Here is a 19,244-nt window from a genome sequence, read left to right as displayed (position 1 = left end):
TTTCATTGTTGAACATGAGCTGAACAAATTTAATTGAGTAATGACTATTCATCTTTAATGTGTTGAAATCTTTATGGATTGATCAATTATTATATATATATATATAAATAAAATATACAGGAAAAGTATAAGCAAATGGTCTCTTCCTGAATATACTAGAGTGTTTCTCCTTTCTGATTTTTTTTAAATTATTTTTATTTTTTTTTATAAAGATCCAGGGAATTATTGAGTTGCTCAGCTATTTCCTTTTATGATAAGATCACCCATCTAGCTGATCAAGGGAAGCCAGCTGATGTAATCTTTTTCGATTTCAATAAAGCTTTTGTTACAGTTTCCCATAGGACCCTACTGGACAAAATATCCAGCATATAGCTAGACAAAAACATCATATGATGGGTGAACAGTTGGCTGACAGCAGGGCTCAAAGGGTTGTGGTAAATGGGGTTACATCAGGCTGGCAACCAGTCACCATTGGGGTCCCCCAGGGCTCCATTTTAGGGCCAGTTCTTTTCAATGTTTTCATAAATGATTTGGCTGTAGGAGTAGAAGGTGTTTTGAGCAAATTTGCTGATGTTACTAAACTGGGAGGAGTTGCTGATTCTTTTGAGGGTGGAAAGGCCTTGCAGAGAGATCTGGCAGATTGGAGAGCTGGGCAATCACCAACTGTATGAAGTTTAACAAGAGCAAGTGCCAGGTCCTGCACCTGGGACAGGGCAACCCTGGCTATCCTGGGGGATGAGACACTGGAGAGCAGTCCCACAGAGAGGGATCTGGGGGTTTTGTTTTGTAGCAAGCTGAATATGAGCCAGCAGTGTGTCCTGGCAGTCAGGAGGGCCAACCGTATCCTGGGGTGCATCAAGCACGGCATTGCTAGTTGGTTGAGGGGAGGGATTGTCCTGCTCTAATCTGTGCTGGTGAGGCCTCACCAGCACAGTACCATTTGCAGTGTTGGGCACCACAGCACAAAAAGGATGTGAAGCTATTGGAGAGTGTCCAGAGAATGGCTACAAAGATGGTGAAGTGCCTAGAGGGGAAGATGTATGAGGAGCAGCTGAGGTGACATGGTCTGTTCAGCCTGGAAAAGAGGAGGCTGAGGGGAGACCTCATCATAATCTACAGCTTCCTCACGAGGGGGAGTGGAGAGGCAGGCGCCGATCTATTCTCTTTAGTGACCCATGGAATGGAGTCAAGCTGTGACAGGGGAGGTTCATGTTGGATGTAAGGAAGAGGTTCCTCACCAAGAAGGTGGTCATGCACTGGAGCAGGCTCTCTAGGGATGTAGTCATGGCACCAAACCTGTCAGAATTTAAGAGGCGTTTGGATTATGCTCTTAGTCATCAGGTCTGAATCTTTGGGTAGACCTGTGTGGAGCCAGGAGTTGGACTCAATCCTCGTGAGTCCCTTCCAACTTGGGATATTCTGTGATTCTATGATTCTATCTGAGGCACTGACATCACATTTCATGTTCTTGAAAGGATCTGATCTTCCTTTGTCTAATTTAAAAAGTATGACAATTCACAATTAATGGTGCTGTATGAGAATGGAGGTTTTACTAAAAAAAAAAAAAAGAAAAATATGAGAAAGATCACAGAGACATGAAATAGCATAAGTTATTTTATATATTTAGCACTATGCAATTCGATAAAACCACAGAACCAATAGAGCAAAGTACTGAGACACAAATTACTGAAGCTGAATTCAGCTCTTAGATGAGAAGGTATCAGGACAGATAAAGAGTTCAAAGTTATTTCCAGTATACTCTAAACTTAACTTGAAAAAAGAGCACCTAGCCCCCAGACAAATTAACAAACAATCAGGTAAAGAATTTATAGTCAGAAATTACTGTAAGACTCAATACATCAACAAGCTCAAAAGCTTTAAAACTGTTTTAGGTAATTTCACCAATTATTTAATAATTCTATGTTGTGATTAGCTTTTTTTTTTTTTTTTTTTCTTCTGAGGACTCATAAGAATGCAATCTGGATTTCTTCTTAATGTGAAAAAAAGGAAAGTAAAAATAGAAACTTAACCAAAAAAGTTATATATTTTAACTTAAGTCCACATTAAATTTTGGGTTCTTTCAAATGAAAGTTTATGTCCTGTTTATACATAGAGAAAACTTTAAACAGCTTCTGGAAAACTTTAAAGTTACTCTTTTTTATTTCATTAGTTGCTCACTTCATCATACAATGGGAACAAGAATTAAAACATTAGATTTGTAACCAAACCAAGTGCATCAAATTGAGGGGTGAAATATTGGTGAACTGAGTAAGGTGAGTGGGTTTGAAATTTAGTGATCTCTGAAAATCTCCAGTGAGTTTGCTATATTTGCCTAGAGGACCGCAAATATTCATTTAATAACAGTTTACAGGATGATGGCAGCTGGCTTAAATGCAGTAGTTGGGAGTAAATGTCCTGTGAAAAATGGTATTTCATTTAAAATAAAGCTCTTTTTTAATCCACTTACCAAGCGCATACAGCTACATTATTGATTTTTTGAAGACATACCTACTTTTGCTGCTAACAATTTAGAAACCCAAAACAAAACAAAAACAAAACAAAAAACTTCCCTTTTTAATTTATTAAGTTTAATTTGAAACAGAGAAGGAAATGCCAGTAGAGAAAGAACTAGCTGTTACTTAAGATTGGAAATCTTAGTTTAAATTTGCATAAGGAAATATATCAGGAAACCTAAAAGAATGAAATATGAAGCTACAAAATGTATTTCACAGACTCTTACCAGAACAAGACTGAGAACAATTCAGAACAAAGGAGTGTTCAAAAATAGAGAGAAAAGGGATACATAGAATATTTTTAATTTAACTCATCTATTTTCAGATTGATTTATCTTGTTCTCTGCAGACCACATAGAGTGTTCAGGCAGGCTTTATTTCCTACATTTTTGTGTTTTCCAAAGATTTGCCAATTTATCCTAGTTTGTAATTTTATGATCCTGCCCTGAGTTAGGACAGACTGTTGGTTTAAATTTTAAACTTAAACATAATCACCCATCTATTCCTGTGTAAATGGTTCAGAGGAGACATTATAAAACACGTGATTATACTCTGTTAGAAAGCAACATGTTTTTAAATAAATATTCTAAGTAAAACATCAGCTAAACATCAGCTACAGTATGTTGCTCAAACTACTTACATAATTATATTCTGGAAGTGGTTTTAAAGTTCCTATTTATATGACAGATTTATAGGTACATTTCAGTACAAATGGTCCTTGTGATTTGTTCATCCTCAAGTGGATTTTTCAGTTAGAAATGCACCAAATTTTCTAATAACTCATATATTTGGTCATGAGGTGACTTTAACTAACGAAGTGGCAGCAGTATGTATTTAACATCCTTCAGTGATATAACTCTGTGTGTATTTAAACACATAGAAACAATTCTGTCAAAGCTTCGCTTCAGCTATACATTATCTACGAGCTAGCAACATCATGGTTTATAGCAGATTCCAGTTCTGAGGCATGTAAAGGGTGTTTTCAATATATCGTTCAGTGTTATTATTTTATTATTGTTCAGTTATTATCTTCCGTTTGGTGGCATACGCAAGATTGGTCCTCTGCTCAAATTAATTTTAAATGAAAGCTCACCTAAGTATTTAGAAGAAATAACTTTCTAAAGAAGCTCCCTTGACTACTTTTTGGGGGATACAGAAACTTTGAATAAGATGCAGTAAATGAGGGGCAAAAAATATATCCCAAGACCAGCCTGTTAAAACACTTCAAGGTTTTTATCCAGACTGGAATAATATTATTGGATTTTGAAAATCTGCATTTTGAAAATATCAGTAACAAAAGTTGAGCAATAAATAAAGGAGACAATGTTAGAAATTTAAAACTGGAATCCCAGACAGAGGGAAGAGGTAGCAATGTGTGCTTGGTCTTTTTCATCCATCTGTTTACACTCCAGGTGTCTCTGGTGATTACAGGACAGATGAAATGGGTATCTGACTGTAAGTCTGAAGTGCCATTGTTTATGTTACAGGGCCTGGTGAATATAAATAGCAAGGAAGAACCTTTCAAACCAGTAGAATTTCAGTGGTGGTGTTTAGTGTTACATAATTAACAGTATTCACAGGGTTGGCAGTATTTGGAGTAAGGAAGGATGCCAGTCAGAAAGGATGTTTTGTCACCAAACACTTCTGGAGCATTAAACATTTACTCAGTTGCTGAAATATGGAAGAATCAGCCCTAGAGTACATTAACTTTACTGTAGTGTGTGTAGCTTTTTGTTGGGTGATGGAACAATAGTCACTGATTCTACCAGTTTTCTTGCCATGAGTAAAGAGTACTTTATGGAGATGCATATCTGTCCTGCAAGAGAAAGGATCCTGCACAATCTCTACCAGCCACAGGTAGAATAACCCACCTTCAGAAGTGCCAAAAGTGCATGAAGTTTCCACTGCAAATATCAAACGTTAGTCCTCAAAAACATGGAGTATTTTGGAGCCTTCCAACCACAACAGCTCCTCTGACTGAAAATCAAGCACACAAAGGTGCAGTATGTCCCAGTCCCCAAATGCAGCTCTTGACTATCTGCCAGTCTGATCATGAGTCAGCTAACACAAACTGCTGCCCTGATCCAGAGCAGCTGTCTAATTACAATTTTGTTTTTATTAATTACTGAGCAGAAAATCATTTGTAATTAGCTCAGCCTAAATCATAGTTTAAACAGCCAAAAATTACATTACAAACTAAAGTGTAATTAAAGCACTACACTAAAGTGTTTATTTAAACCCAGTTTAGTTACTGCAGATTTTTCAATCAGGTTCTCAAGCTCATACATAGATGTAATTAGTCTCCAGTACTGACAGCATACTGCATTTATTCATTAAGCATCAATATTGCTGAACAAATGTAAATAAAATTTAGACAGGAATTCTTTAAAGGGACAGTCATAGAAACATCTGGATGAGATAATGAGGCTGAGAATGATGTGAATGTTAATGAGCTTTCGGTGCTGTTCTGGTATCCATAGCATTTTCGAAGGCACACACTTCGAATTTCCATTATTTGCTCTGGGGTTTGACAGCACTAGCGAACCTGCTGCTTCAGGTCTGAAGTTACTTACCTAGACTAGTTCTGTGAACCTATGCAGTCAGCATCCAGGCAGATTCTTATTAAGCATGTATGAGAGAATTTTAGGTACTTCATACTCTAACACTGGGAAGGAAGACAGTGCAGAGCAACAACAGTGACTTTTCTTAATTTAAAATAATTCACTTAATAAATGTAAATCAAAAGATCTGAAAATCTGAAAATATATAGAAAGATAATTTAGGCATTTTTTTTCTCCTTTTTTTTTTTAATGTGGAATGAAACTGACATTGCTCTTATGGAATGCGTCAGAGATATTTCAGAAATCTGACATCAGTTATACATTGCAAGGCATAACTTCTTTCTGAGTTTGTGACTGAGAAAGCAGCTTTTACCCTTGAAATGGTGGCAAGAAAAGCAATGCTGCTGGAGAGGTGAACATGCTCTGATATCACGCTTTGGCTTGTGAATATCCCCAGATTCTAGGGTGTTCATGGATTTTTGTGGAAGGCAATGCCAAGGAGTGTGATTTAGTACTGTAGAATGTGTGTGATTTCCTGCATAGGGATATGGTGACTGTTCTGGAATAAATATTAATATCAACGCAAAAAAAAGTTATCCTAATCTAGAGTGTTGCCTGTTATAATGATGATAGTATTCTCCATGCTGCTTCAGCTCAAATATTGACACTGTAATACAAGCAGTGTACAGCCCATAGTTTAATTAAAGAGCAACTGTACTATTGCTGATGTTACAGAACAAGGGAAACTCCTCTTATCACATATTTCAGGAGCCCAACAAATATTCATTCCTTTTTCTAGTCCTATGCCACATCTGCACATTAGCATCAGGAGAACTCTTCAGGTTCATGGGCTCAGGTGAATAGCAACTATAACAGGTTTATGTACTCGTCCTATCGAGATGGAGCTTGGATGAGTTCATTCTGTGTTGTCATAAGACCTGTGCCATGGGACCAATAATAAAAGCTTGTTCTACGTCTGGAATGAAGATGGTGTCCCACAGCTTTGCTTTTCAAACACAACGGAAATCTCCATCTCTATCAACTCACTGCAACTAGAGTAACCTGGAGATCTGGTTTGAACCTTGAGCTCCAGAGGGATTCAGGACCATTAAGATCACCATTATATTCTATTTCTGGTACAGAGTATAACTCTTCCTCCTAGTCTTCACTAGCATAAACACACAGCAGTGTAAGTATATTTAATAAGATCGAGTATTATCACATCAAAATAAAACAGGGTCATAAGAACATAAGCAGTATTTAATTTATGACATCTAACATCCTCCTGGAAGGTGCTCAGGTACAGTTTGAAGAGAGTCAAGTAGCAATGTTTGAAAGCAGCATTGTCATGTACATGCCATAAACATTAATTGAGGAAAATGCTCAGGTAATGTAAATAGTTAGAAAAATGATTATTTTTGTCATCCCCTGAGATATCTTCCCATTAGCAAAATGACATGTTACAATTTTTAATCAAGCAATAGCATCATCAAGTTTTTGTGCTAAGATGGAGACTTGAAGTAAGCTAAGGGGTACTTAGGATGTTAATTGTATTTGTTACTGAAATGTTACTGTATTCACTTCTGTTTTTGTTGTTGTTTGTTTGCTTGTTTGCTTGTTTTATTTCTTTTTGAGATAATTGGATCTATTATTAAAACCTGCAGCAAATTCCAGTGTATCAGATGCTTCATGACCACTGCTGTGCACATTGCCAGCAGACTGTCTGAAACTGCCTGAACTTGGGGAGAAGCCAGTTAAAATGAATGAACAAATAAATAAATAAATAAATAAATCCAGAAGTTTAGAAAGCCTGTTCTGTTTTGTATTAATATTGGAGCATTCAGAATTTGGCTTTCCTGAAAACAGTCTTAAAGGTAGTGTTCAAACTAATAACCAAGTCCAGCACAAAATGTTCAAAAACCATTCACCGGAAATCGCATCCTGGCTTTGTAGGTGGCCTAGACATAGCAGTTTATAAGGAAGTTCTGTTGATCTTGAATGTGTGAGTGTACTGCATGTCTGCTTTGTAATGTATGGAAGTGTTAGAAAATAAATTGCCATCTGAACTTAGTGATCATTTACAGTTACGATAAGATACTGTTTATGTCAACATTGAAGTCACTTAAGTGTGTTTATAATATGTTAGACAAGATTGTGCTCTTCTTCTGTGGTTCTCATTCATGTCCTTAGCTCTGCCCTGTAAACAATCTCTGACAGGACATTATGGAGCAATGCACATTCTTGACACAACACTGCCACCTCCAAACATTTTGACCTAACATAAAACTCTTTTCTTCCTCCTTCCATTTATTGACACTGGCTCAGTGACAGCCTTGAATTCAGTGACTATCCACTAATAAGAATTAATGAAAAGTTTTTTTTTTACCAATAATGTCACGTATACTGCAGGAGATGTCTCCCTTGAGGAAACTTTGAGCACCAGAAGAGAAAGCCAGCAAGGAAAGCTTTGTATATGACAGTGTTAAAAATTTCCCAGATGTAAGAAAGGCTCAACAAAAGTGCTATCAATCCAACTCAAGTAGGTAGTTATATTATTTCAAGAGCATAAAAGCACCAAGTTAGGTGTCTAAAATCCTAAGTACCTTGGCAGAGTGGTCTGTCTGGCCCTGACTATAATCAAATTGAGATATTTTGGCTGAAATATTAATGGTGCAGAACCAAGACTCCTCATGGCAGTAATGGGCTTCTTTTCCATCAACCTGTGCACATATTTGGTTTCTTACTAGGAAGCTTAAAAAGGAAGACCAAGAAAAGTTTTCACAATGTCCTAGTATGTGAATCTATCATTATAAACACTGGTCTGTCCTTTTTTTATCTGCAGTACAATAAACTCATATTTGTTAACCTTTTTGTGTCTAATATTTTCTGTCTTCCTACCCAAGCTAAGTAATAAGCAATGTCTTAGATGATAATGGTAAATTAAACTAGCATCTTGGTGGAGTAACTATAATAAGCATATTTTTCTTTAATGAAAGTCTAAATGATTCACAGTATAATTAACTCCTTAGTTCTGGGCAAATGCAGGCCAGTTGCAAACCCTTTGTGAAGGTGGTCTTAGTTTTTCGTAGACCATTTGTCTGGAAACCACATCTGCCTTTTAAAGTGAAATGTGCTACATACATATTTCAAGTCCATGTTACAACAGAGTACTTAAAATGGATGCCTAATTCCATCTGTCTATGTATGTATCCGTCTAACAGATGTGTATGTGCATGTTTAACTTTAACCATGAATGTGTCTGAATGTATCTTTTTAACCTTCAAGCAAACTAACTAGATATGAAACTCATCTCTTTCTTTCTTTCTCTTTTTCTCTTCCTTCCTTCCTTCCTTCCTTCCTTCCTTCCTTCCTTCCTTCCTTCCTTCCTTCCTTCCTTCCTTCCTTCCTTCCTTCCTTCCTTCCTTCCTTCCTTCCTTCCTTCCTTCCTTCCTTCCTTCCTTCCTTCCTTCCTTCCTTCCTTCCTTCCTTCCTTCCTTCCTTCCTTCCTTCCTTCCTTCCTTCCTTCCTTTTCCTTCCTTTCTCTTTCCTCAAGGTAGGGAATGTTTACTTGCTTTAAGGTGATAACCTGTTTTCATGTTCTTTCAGGTCTCTTGACAAAAGTGATTTACATTGCTATAGAGGAGGGTGTTCTAAAAATTACAAATATGTAAGGGAGAGAAAAAAGGAAATAAAATTTTATGTATAAAATTTTTATTAGGCTTTTGACTGAGCCAAATTGGAAAAAGAATATTTGGTCCATCTACTGTTCAAGGGTTAAATAAATGCCTTGTTATTGAATTATAAAGACTTACTTGATTATAAAAATCTATGCAACTTTAGACCTTTAAATGCAAACAGTAGAAATAGCGCTTCTCTCAATATTCATCTTACGGTGTGTCTGTTTGCTGATGCTAAAGTGAATTTGACATAATGTTAAGTAGTTCAAACAATCTATATTGCTGGAAGCTTTCCCTCACAAACTATTGATTTTCCTACCCCAGCTGCAGCATGATCAGAAACACTTCCCATTCTGTTTACCATTCTGTACAGCTAGAATGCATCGTTTCACACTGTCTAATGGAATTAAGCAGACCTTGGAAGGCATTTTGCTGGAAAACTTGATATATTTATTTGTAGTTCAGCATAACACGGAGAAGAACCTTGTTAATTTAGCACATAACCACAAGAAGTTTTTATTTGGCAGACTCTTGTTTTGTTTAGGGAAAGACACAGATGTTACCATGCAAAGACCATATCTTGAGGAAGTTTAGAATACCTTCTCTGCAGATACCTAAATCTGTCTGAAAAATTCCCTCAGTGTAAAGAACAGTCAGGGTCAGTGGTGAGCCTCAGAGTGTGATATTACTCTACACAGAGGAGCTTACGGGATGGGTGTCCTTACATGACAGGTAAATTCCTGTGGGGTAAGGAAGGAGTTGTCCTGGGACACATGAGAAATTCTACAGGATGGAGAGCTCTGCTATGGAAGAGGGACAACCTCTTGACTTACTGGAGAAGCACATCAGGAACCACCATGCAGATAATGTATACATTTACAGGTAGATGCCACAAAGACTTTTGACGGCCTAGCTGCTATAAAATACTGGAAGTATAAATGTATGAAATGTGAGAGAGTGCAAAGAAAAAATGCCATTTCCAATAAATACAGTTGTGTTATGGATGAATAGCAAGTGGGATCTGTCTGGAAGAGGTATGATCTTTGGACCAAACTTTTTAGGGATGAGTGGGTTGTTTTAGAGGCTTAGTTTCTTCCACACCTACCTGGGTATTCATAAAGTATTCTAATAAATGCTCATCACAACCTTGCTGTTTGTTTATGAACAGATTGTCATCTCACTTAGATGAAGCATCTTCTGTTGCAGGTCTGCTATTTTTTTCATCTCCTTGATGCACTGGACTTTTGTCCATAAATTGATCTTAATCTCACTTTACCTGAGCATCACTCTTAACCCCAAACATGGATGTGTGATTTATTCTGTTTGGGAGATTTCCAGGATAAAATATACGACTTAATCCTACTTAATCCCAAAAAGGGAGCGGCTTTGATCCTGGTGAGAAAGACAGACCAATGGACAGGGCTTTTAGAGTAAGATATTCCAGTTATGCCTGAAATGGTACCCATATGATCAGTCCTGCGTTGTTCAGTAAATGAGAAAACAGGCTGATGAGAGGGAATGTGAGTGCTGCAAAATAAAGATGAAGACAGCTGCTAAAGCACTTTAAAACATTAAAGAAGACTTTCAAAAAGATCTCCTGTCAACTTTTCCAGATGCTTTTGGATCTTCTGGATGGCAAAGTCATTTTGTAATGTTGCTAGTATACTGCTTTTTTTTTTTTTTTTTTTTTTTTTTAATAGGGACAAGAGAAGGATACCTGGACAAACAACTATAATGGAGTGGTTGTTACATTTTCCTCACAAAAAACTTTCCTTTTGGGCACAGAGAAAAGAGCATAGTTATGCTGTTATTTTCTGCTTTTAGGGAAAATATCAACGGCAATATTGCATATCTGTGTTATTTATATTCATTCATTTGCTTACGCCAATATTTCCTATAGTTGTATGATTTGTTGTACTGTTGCAAATTATTTCTGATCTAAAAATAGGAACACATATACTCTTGTTTAGGTTTACAGTGGAAAAAAAGTAATTGCCTTCTGAGTTGAGAAAGGGACCATTAAGTAGTGTTATTGCCCACTGGAGATCACTATTTTAACCAAACGGAGCAATAGTTTTACCTATAAACCAGAAACTCTAGTCTATATATGTTTTATTATACCTTTTAAAAATGTGTTTTCCTGTAGTTTCAGCTACTTTCTACCTAGGCTTGTTTCTTTTAGCTTGTTCACAGCCCTCAGTCCTGTAGGGTGGCAAATATTTTTCTTCCGTTACACATTAATGGGGATTACAGGAAATAGAGGCCGCCATTAGTATTAGTATCAGTATTAGTATTAGTATCAGTACTAGTACTAGTACTAGTATTAGTATCAGTATCAGTATCAGTATCAGTATCAGTATCAGTATCAGTATCAGTATCAGTATCAGTATCAGTATCAGTATCAGTATCAGCATGCTAGTTGGAAAAAACATCTGAAGCCCTCAGCCAAACCTCTGCTGGGATTGTCATCAGCACTAGACAGGGGCAGTCAAGATGTTGTCTGGCAGAATACTGAAAATACTGAAGAATACTGAGAATACTGAAAACTTCTGAGTGTGGAAATTCCCAAGCCTCTGCGGGTGGCCTCTTTGCGTGTTCTGCTACCCTCCAAGTGAAATGTTTTTTTCCTGATGCCCAACCTGAATGTCCCAAGACATCATCAGAGGCCATTTCCCCTTGTTATGTTGTCTGACACTACCATTTCTCGTCCCCCACCACCCCCATCCAAAAAACCAACCAAACAAAAAAAATATATGAATAAATTGGAAGGTGTATATAACAGCAGCTAGCAAAACCATGAATGTTTTAACATCCATGCTTAGACATGCAAACGTGTAAAACTGATAACTTGTTGTCAGGAAACACACAAACTGTGCTGGAAATTCAGCTGAATACTAGGATTTTTAGAAGCAGGCATCTGACTTAGCATAACCTCTGCTGTAGGGCTTAGAAGCTTATATATTTCTTGACTTTGGTACTTGCATGCCTTTCTAGTCTTTTTGCACTGACGTTGTTTCTTATTTCTCAGCTATTTTGTTTGTGGTCACAAATGGTGTTGCTGTCAATTACAATGATTCTGCCTCCCAATTGTCATAAATTGCTTGAAAACTGGAACTTGGCAGTGCAGGTTAACAGTTGGACTTGATAGTCTTAGAGGTTTTTTCCAACCTATGATTCTATGTCTGTCTTTCCTAAAACCTATTCCTGCTGTTTGTACTCATAAGGGTTTGTGCAATCAGAGCTATTACCTTAAAAGTCCCAGAAAATGCCCACTAAAAAATTATTGATCTTCTTTCTACTAATAATACTAACATCTCCTACTGCAGTTTATTCCACATTCAAGAGATACAAGTCAGGCAAAGTCCCCGGTGACTGAAAAAAGGGAAATATCACTCCCATTTTTAAAAAGGTAGAAAGGAGGACACAGGGAACTAGAGATTGGCGAGCCTTACCTCCGCGCTGTGGAAATCATGGAACAGATTTGAAGGATGAACCATTCAGTGGATAAGGAACTGGTTTGAAGGATGCACCCACAGAGTGGTGGTCAATGGTTCTATATCCACGTGGAGGTCAGTGATGAGTGGTTTCTCCCAGGGATTTGTCTTGGGACCTCTGTGGTTTAATATCTTTATCAGTGGCATAGATTATGGGATTTAATGCACCCTCAGCAAGTTTGCAGATGACAACAAGCTGATAAAAGAGAGGGAAGGAACACCATCCAAAGGAACCTGGACAAACTTGAAAAGTGAGCCCATGGGAAGCTAATGAAGTCAAGTGCAAAGTGCTGCACCAGGGTTGGGGCAATTCCAGACATGAGGACAGACTGGGGGAAGAACTCACTGACAGCCATGCTGCAGAGAAGGCCTTGGGTATTCTGGCAGACAAAAAACTCAACATGAGCCAGCAGTGTGCGCTTGCAGCCCAGAAGGCCAACTGCATCCTGGGCTGCATCAACAGAGGGGTGGCCAGCAGGTTGGGGGTAAGGGACTGTATCCCTCTACTCTGCCCTTGTGAGGTCCTACTTGGAGTTCTGGGGCTCCCAGCACAGGAAGGATGTAGACGTGTTAGGGTGGGTCCAGAGGAGGTCCATGAAGTTGATCAGAGGGCTGGAACACCTCTTCTATGAAGAAAGGTTAAGAGAAGGCTCCAGGGAGAACGTACTGCAGTTTTTCAATACTTAATGGAGGCTTATAAAAAAAGATGGAGAGTAAAGTTTTGCTTTGTCAGATAATGATAGGACAAGGGAGACTGGTTTTAAACTAAAAGTGGGGAGATTCAGTTTACAGGTAGGGAGGAAATTCTTTACTCAGAGGGTGGTGAGGCACTGAAACAGGTTGCCCAGAGAAGCTATGGATGCCCCATCTCTGGAGGTGTTCAAGACCAGATTGGACGAGGCCCTGGATAACCTGATCCAGTGGGTGTCATCCCTACCCAAGGCAGGGAGGGTGGAATTAGATGATCTTTAAGGTCCCTTCCAACCCAATCCATTCTGTGATTCAATACCCCAGGTCCCTTTCCTCTGGGTAGCTTTCCAGCCATTCTTCCCCCAGCCTGTAGCATTGCATGGGGTTTTTGTGCCCCAAGAGCAGGACCCAACACTCAGCCTTGTTGAACCTCATACTGTTGGCCTGAACCCACTGACCCAGCCTATCCAGATCCCTCTATAGAGCCTTTCTACCCTCAAGCAGATCAACACACATACCCAACTTGTTTTCATCCATAAACTTACTAAGGGTGCACTCAAGATCATTGATAAAGATATGAAGAGAACTGGCCCCAGTACTGAGTCCTTGGGGACACCACTTGTGACTGGCCTCCAACTGGAGTTTACTCGATTCACCACAACATTTTTGGCTCAGCCACCCTGCAATTTTTTTACCCAGTGAAGCATATGTCCCTGCAAGCCATGAGCATCCAGTTCCTCCATAAGAATGCTGTGAGAAACAGTATCAAAAGATTTCCTAAGGCCTAGGCAGACCACATCCAGAGCCTTTCCCTCATCCACTGAGCACATCACCTTGTTGTAGAAGGAGAAACAGGTTAGTTAAATAGGACCTTCCTTTCATAAACCCGTGCTGACTGGGCCTGATCACCTGGTTGTTCTGTACGTGCCCCATGATGGCAATCAAGATGATCTGCTCCGTAGCCTTCCCTGGCATTGAAGTTAGGCTGACAGGTCTGTAGTTCCCATGGTCCTCCTTCTGGCCCTTCTTGTAGATGGCATAACATTTGCTAGCCAGCAGTAAGTAGGGACCTCCCCTGATAGCCAAGACTGCTGATAAATGATGGAAAGTGGGTTGGTGAGCATTTCCACCATCTCCTTCATTACTCTTGGGTGGATCCCATCTGGCCCCATAGACTTGCATATATCTAAGTGGTTTAGCAAGTCGCTAACCATTTCCTCTTGGATTATGAGGGCTTCATTCTGCTCCCTATCTACCTGCACTGGGGACTTGGTACCCAGAGAATAACTGGTCTCACTACTAAAGACTGAGGCAAAGAAGACATTAAGTACTTCAGCCTTTTCCTCATCTCATGTCACTTTTCCCCCCATATCTCTGATCACAAGACTGGGATCTTGTGTAGAATGATACATTGAACTTTCACCTCTAAGTCTTGGATTTGCATTTCTTTATAATTAAGTGATACTGATGAACATATTTAAACTGCATATCACTTTGCATGTTCTGGTCTATTTTGGCATATACATATACCCACACACACATATATATACATACATATATTAATATATGTCCTCTGAAATAAGATGGATATCAAGTTTCTACAACTACTATATTTAGCTACCAGTATCAGTAGGAAGACTGATTTTGCTTGACATGATTTGTAATGCTCCTGAGAATTAGCTCTAATTATATTCTTTTTTTTCCAAATTGGATGGTGTCTTATTCAGAACAGAACATTTCATCATTCAGAATAGGAGCAAGTTGTTTCCCTGTGCTGATCAGTAATGAAGCAAATTATTAAAGTGGACAGGTTTTTTACACCTTAAATTAAAAAAACTAATGTTTTTGAGGAGAAAAGAAAATATAAAACAGCTTCAGAAAAAAAAATAAAAAGCTTTAATGAAGAAACATTTTTTAACACAAAATGTATTTTTCATTGACAAAAAATGTTTATGAAAACAATCGTTATGAAGACAAATGGTAATAGTCTCCTGAACCTTGAGTAGGGAATAGTGAAAACAAGAAGAATGAAAAGTGAAAATAAGTAATTTTTGTCACTTAACATGTGGGCACTATTAAAATAACAAAGCAGTAGAAAAATATATTTAAAATGGTTTGTCACAACGGTTTCTGGGAGAACAAGAACAAGAATATACAATATCTATTGCATATTATGGTTCTTTTTTTTTTTTTTTCTTTTCATCTCTGGTCAAAATTAGCATTATATGCCTGTTTTCAGAGTAAGCACAGAACAGATGGACGACTCTGTGTTAGGAACTCACTGCTACAAAACTATGTGGAGTGGGGTGAATTTGCTAAAAACTGCTCAGTGCTACAGGGCAAGTTTATGAAGTAAATAAATTAGCTGCGAAAAACACAGACAACAGATAGGCCATGCACATCACACAAATGGAGGCAGTATACAGTTCTATTTATAGTTCTGCTTCAAACCCAGTGCTAGATTGAAACTACTCCTTAGTTCAAGCTTGAAAGCCTGTAGTAGGAACATTTTATATGACCCGATTTGCACTTTAGGAAACCCCAGATGTGTCTAGAGGTGATAAAAGATGGAGTATGAGAAAACATCCTGCTAATCCAAACACTACTTCATGCTTCCAATGAGGTATATAAAAATAAAAACATTTGCAAACCTCAGTGTCTTACATACTCATACACAAGTGAAAAAATATGCTTTTTTTTATTGCAGGATCAGATGTTCAATTTAATTACTTTTCACTTTTCATTCTTTCTGTCTCTAAAGGCATAATTAAGGTCAGATGTCAGACTGCAGCTCAGTGCTCATCAATTCTTTCCACTTAACGACTTTTAGGAAGACAGCCTCCTGGCTATGATGATAAACAAACAATTCAGAGACTTACCTATTAACAGTACCTTAAAAACTGATAGCTGATAAACTTTTGATACTGATGAGTTTCAAATTAACTTTAGAGTGATGCTAGAAATCTATACAAATGGACTCTTCTGCAAAACACAAAAGAGCAAAACTGTAGGTAGCCACAAGATGAGCATTACCAGATACAAGAGCAAGATCAGATTTAATAAAGTAGGACTATTTTGCAGAACAAGCATTTCTGTTTTTAAGTTCAACAAGTCATTAAGCAACATACCAGGAACAGATTTAATATGATGTCAGGAGATGCAGGATTTATCTGAAGTAGTTACCCTGATATTCAAAAGGAGTAAATCATTACCTTAGTATCTCCATACCACCTGACCCTCATACATAGACTGGGTCAGATTTGGATCTCATTCTCTTTAATATAAATCTCAAATAAATCCCAGATGAACTAAGAATGAGTGCGTATTACATGGAACAGTGCAGCTGGAGACAGCACAGGCCATCACATACGATCAATATACTGCTCTCTAGAACAAATTCACATGATATACTAACCAATGTGGAAGGATTATTATTTTATAGGAAAGCATGAGAGGAGACACTAGTTAATCTGTTAAAGTTGGTTATAAGACCATTATCATAACACATCAGAATGTACTGAAGATTTCCTAGAATAAATAAAAGACAAATTGCACAACAAAAAGATTGCAAACAAGGCTCTGATCCTGCATAGATATTCATACACGTTTAAAATGACTTGCTTGCACACTTCCATGGACCACTTCTTACAGAAAGGCTTACAGAAAACTTGTCTACAAACCTTTGGAGGACTGAGTTCTAATTTAAGATTTGACAAAACAAATGGGAGTACCATGACAGCAGAAATGAGAAAAGAAAAGAGAAGCACTTCAGAACATATTTCTTGTCTGATGTGGTCTGATTTCCAGGCAGTGAGTGTATGGTTTGTGCAGCCTATGCTGCATGTTGGGGTGTTGCAGAATGTTGATGGAGATGGGGAAAGGCACCCTGCTAAACCTGAGTGCTACATTGCCCTAAAGCACAGCGCATGAGCAGTGTTCTATGTAAGAGGACTGTATGTATGGGTTTGCCAGTTTAGCTACAGTAATGAATGCTCAGCTTGGTTACCAATAGGGCAAACCTGAGGAAGGGCTGTTGGTGCTGTCTGGTAGTCCTTACCAGGCATACACCAGCTTCAGTGTATAGTGGAGAAGGGGGTGATAGAAAGCAGTTCAGCTGCTGCTGTGGGCTGCTGTACCCATATCTACAGATCATCCCACTCTGGCAACTTACCAGGACTATATTTTGCTGCAGAACTGTAGAGCAGGTAACCTACCCTAGAAGGGCCTGGCTATGTGAAACAGTTGCAAAAGCGGCTGGGTTTTGTGAGGAGCCTAAGCCTGGGACGCTCTATAATATTTTGGTGCCAGTGTCTTGAGTCCCAAAAATCCCTCATATATAAGGTGGACAAGACTGAATCATGGACTGTGTTGAAGATTAGTCCACTCCCTTTCTTGGGCTTTTATAGAGAGTGCAGTCGTAGCAAAAATCACTTAGGTACTAAGTACCTCCATATATTTTGTAGATGGTAGCTTTCAGAGTGCAGAGTAAATTGGTAGAGGATAGAAACAGCCATCTAGTAATAATGATATTGGGTGACAGGAGAGGATTGAATACCAGGGAGAGACAGGAGAGAGGTTATGAGGCATGAGACTCCAAATACAGCCTGGTCTGGCAGCTGTCCCATAAATAGTCTTATTAACTCCCCCTAGAACTGCATTCAGGAGTCAGACAGCCAGAGATCAATAGGGATATCCAACTCCAAGTCTGTGTTTCTGTAAGGAATAGTGATCTCTCTACACTGCTCTGAAGGTCTTTAAACAGGAAGGCCTCAAATTTGACTCCCTATGTGTCTGGGACTGAGAATTCATGGAGGAGGTTCCCCTTCCTTTTGACAAGAATCTTGAGATGTTCATGCCCGTATATTTGCTTACAGTATGGAGAGAGAAAATATCCAGGCAAATCAATGCTCATGTACAATTTGCTCAGAAGTTTTTAGAGCCCACCTTAGTTATTTGTGTTTGTTTGTGTGTGTAGATAACCTTAACAGAACATCTGAAGCAGCAAGTGCAGAGTTGTGGCTTCCACTTGGCACCTAAACCTGTGCACACTTTCAGAGTGAATCACGGCATTTGGCTCCTCTGATGGCACTGCTGCTTTTCCACATTGCATTTTTCTACAAGAACAGAGGTTGACATTGGTTAGTGATTCACAGGTGACAAGATAAATCTTGCGTGATGATCGAAGATACGGTGATTTCCCTTTACTGCAAATATGCAGCACATGTACAGCCAGCAACTCCCTTTAGTTTGCAGCCTGTTCTGAAAATAGGATTCATAAATAATTGCTGTGTGGCTTAAATACTGTCTTTCACTATCACATATTTTAAATATTGGGGTAGGGCACAGTCCTCAGTCTCTTATTTCCTTTGCTTCCTTCTCAATCCTACCACACACAAAAGTATGGCAGGCTAATACTTCAATGATTAACTCTTCTGACTTTCATTTGAGGTGGATAAAAAGTGCGAGTGAGTGTGCCATTGAGAGCCATGTGAGGAGCAACCCTTTAAAGAGCTTTTATTTCTGTCCCATCATCTCAAATTATCTTGTTTACCCCCTGAATCCTGAGCAGGTACCATTACTGCACTCAGTTGTCCACATCACTCTTTTGAAGGGAAAATTAATTCTGAATTACTGGCCCTGTAACTGCCTACTTCTTCACATCATCTGTCAGCAAAATAAGCAGACAAAAGCTGGCTAAGTGGATTTCTGTTAGCTGCCATTCAAAAGGAAAGGGACAGGTGTTGAATGAAGCTTCGTTTTCCAAATGCTAGTTAACAATACATATAGGAGAAGTTTAATTGCTTGCATCCACCTGCACCCTTGTCATTTCTTGGCTTTATTGATTTTAATGAAAATATTAAGTGCACTTCAGGAGCAGCAGCTAAGTGACATGTTGATTGAAATATACAGAGAACTGTATAATGGAAGCAGGCTATTACAGTTTTAATAGAATCTGAAAGAAGTAACATCCAGAACAGCATTTCCCCCTGCTATTCTTATGCATATAGCAAGTTCTGAGATGAGTAATTGGAAGGTGAATAAATGTTTGGTTGTTGTTAAAGAAGCCTCTCACCTTGATAACCTACATTTTATTGAATAAAGTGGCCCCAGCTTTTTGGCATATTTTACTCCATTGACTACCATTTGGCGTGCAACATAAACACAACCAAATATGTGTATGAACACTACCCAAATCACAATAGCTTTGCATTATAAACAATGACAATTTTGCAGTGGATACATTAATAGCATCTTCTCTGTTCCAGTAAGGGGCTACTTGAATGGCTCGGAATTTGCTTGAAGTTACAT

This window comes from Anser brachyrhynchus (assembly GCF_964034855.1).
Source record: "Anser brachyrhynchus genome assembly, chromosome: Z".
In the NCBI taxonomy this organism is placed as follows: Eukaryota; Metazoa; Chordata; class Aves; order Anseriformes; family Anatidae; genus Anser; species Anser brachyrhynchus.
Note: the sequence above shows the minus strand (reverse complement) of the source record.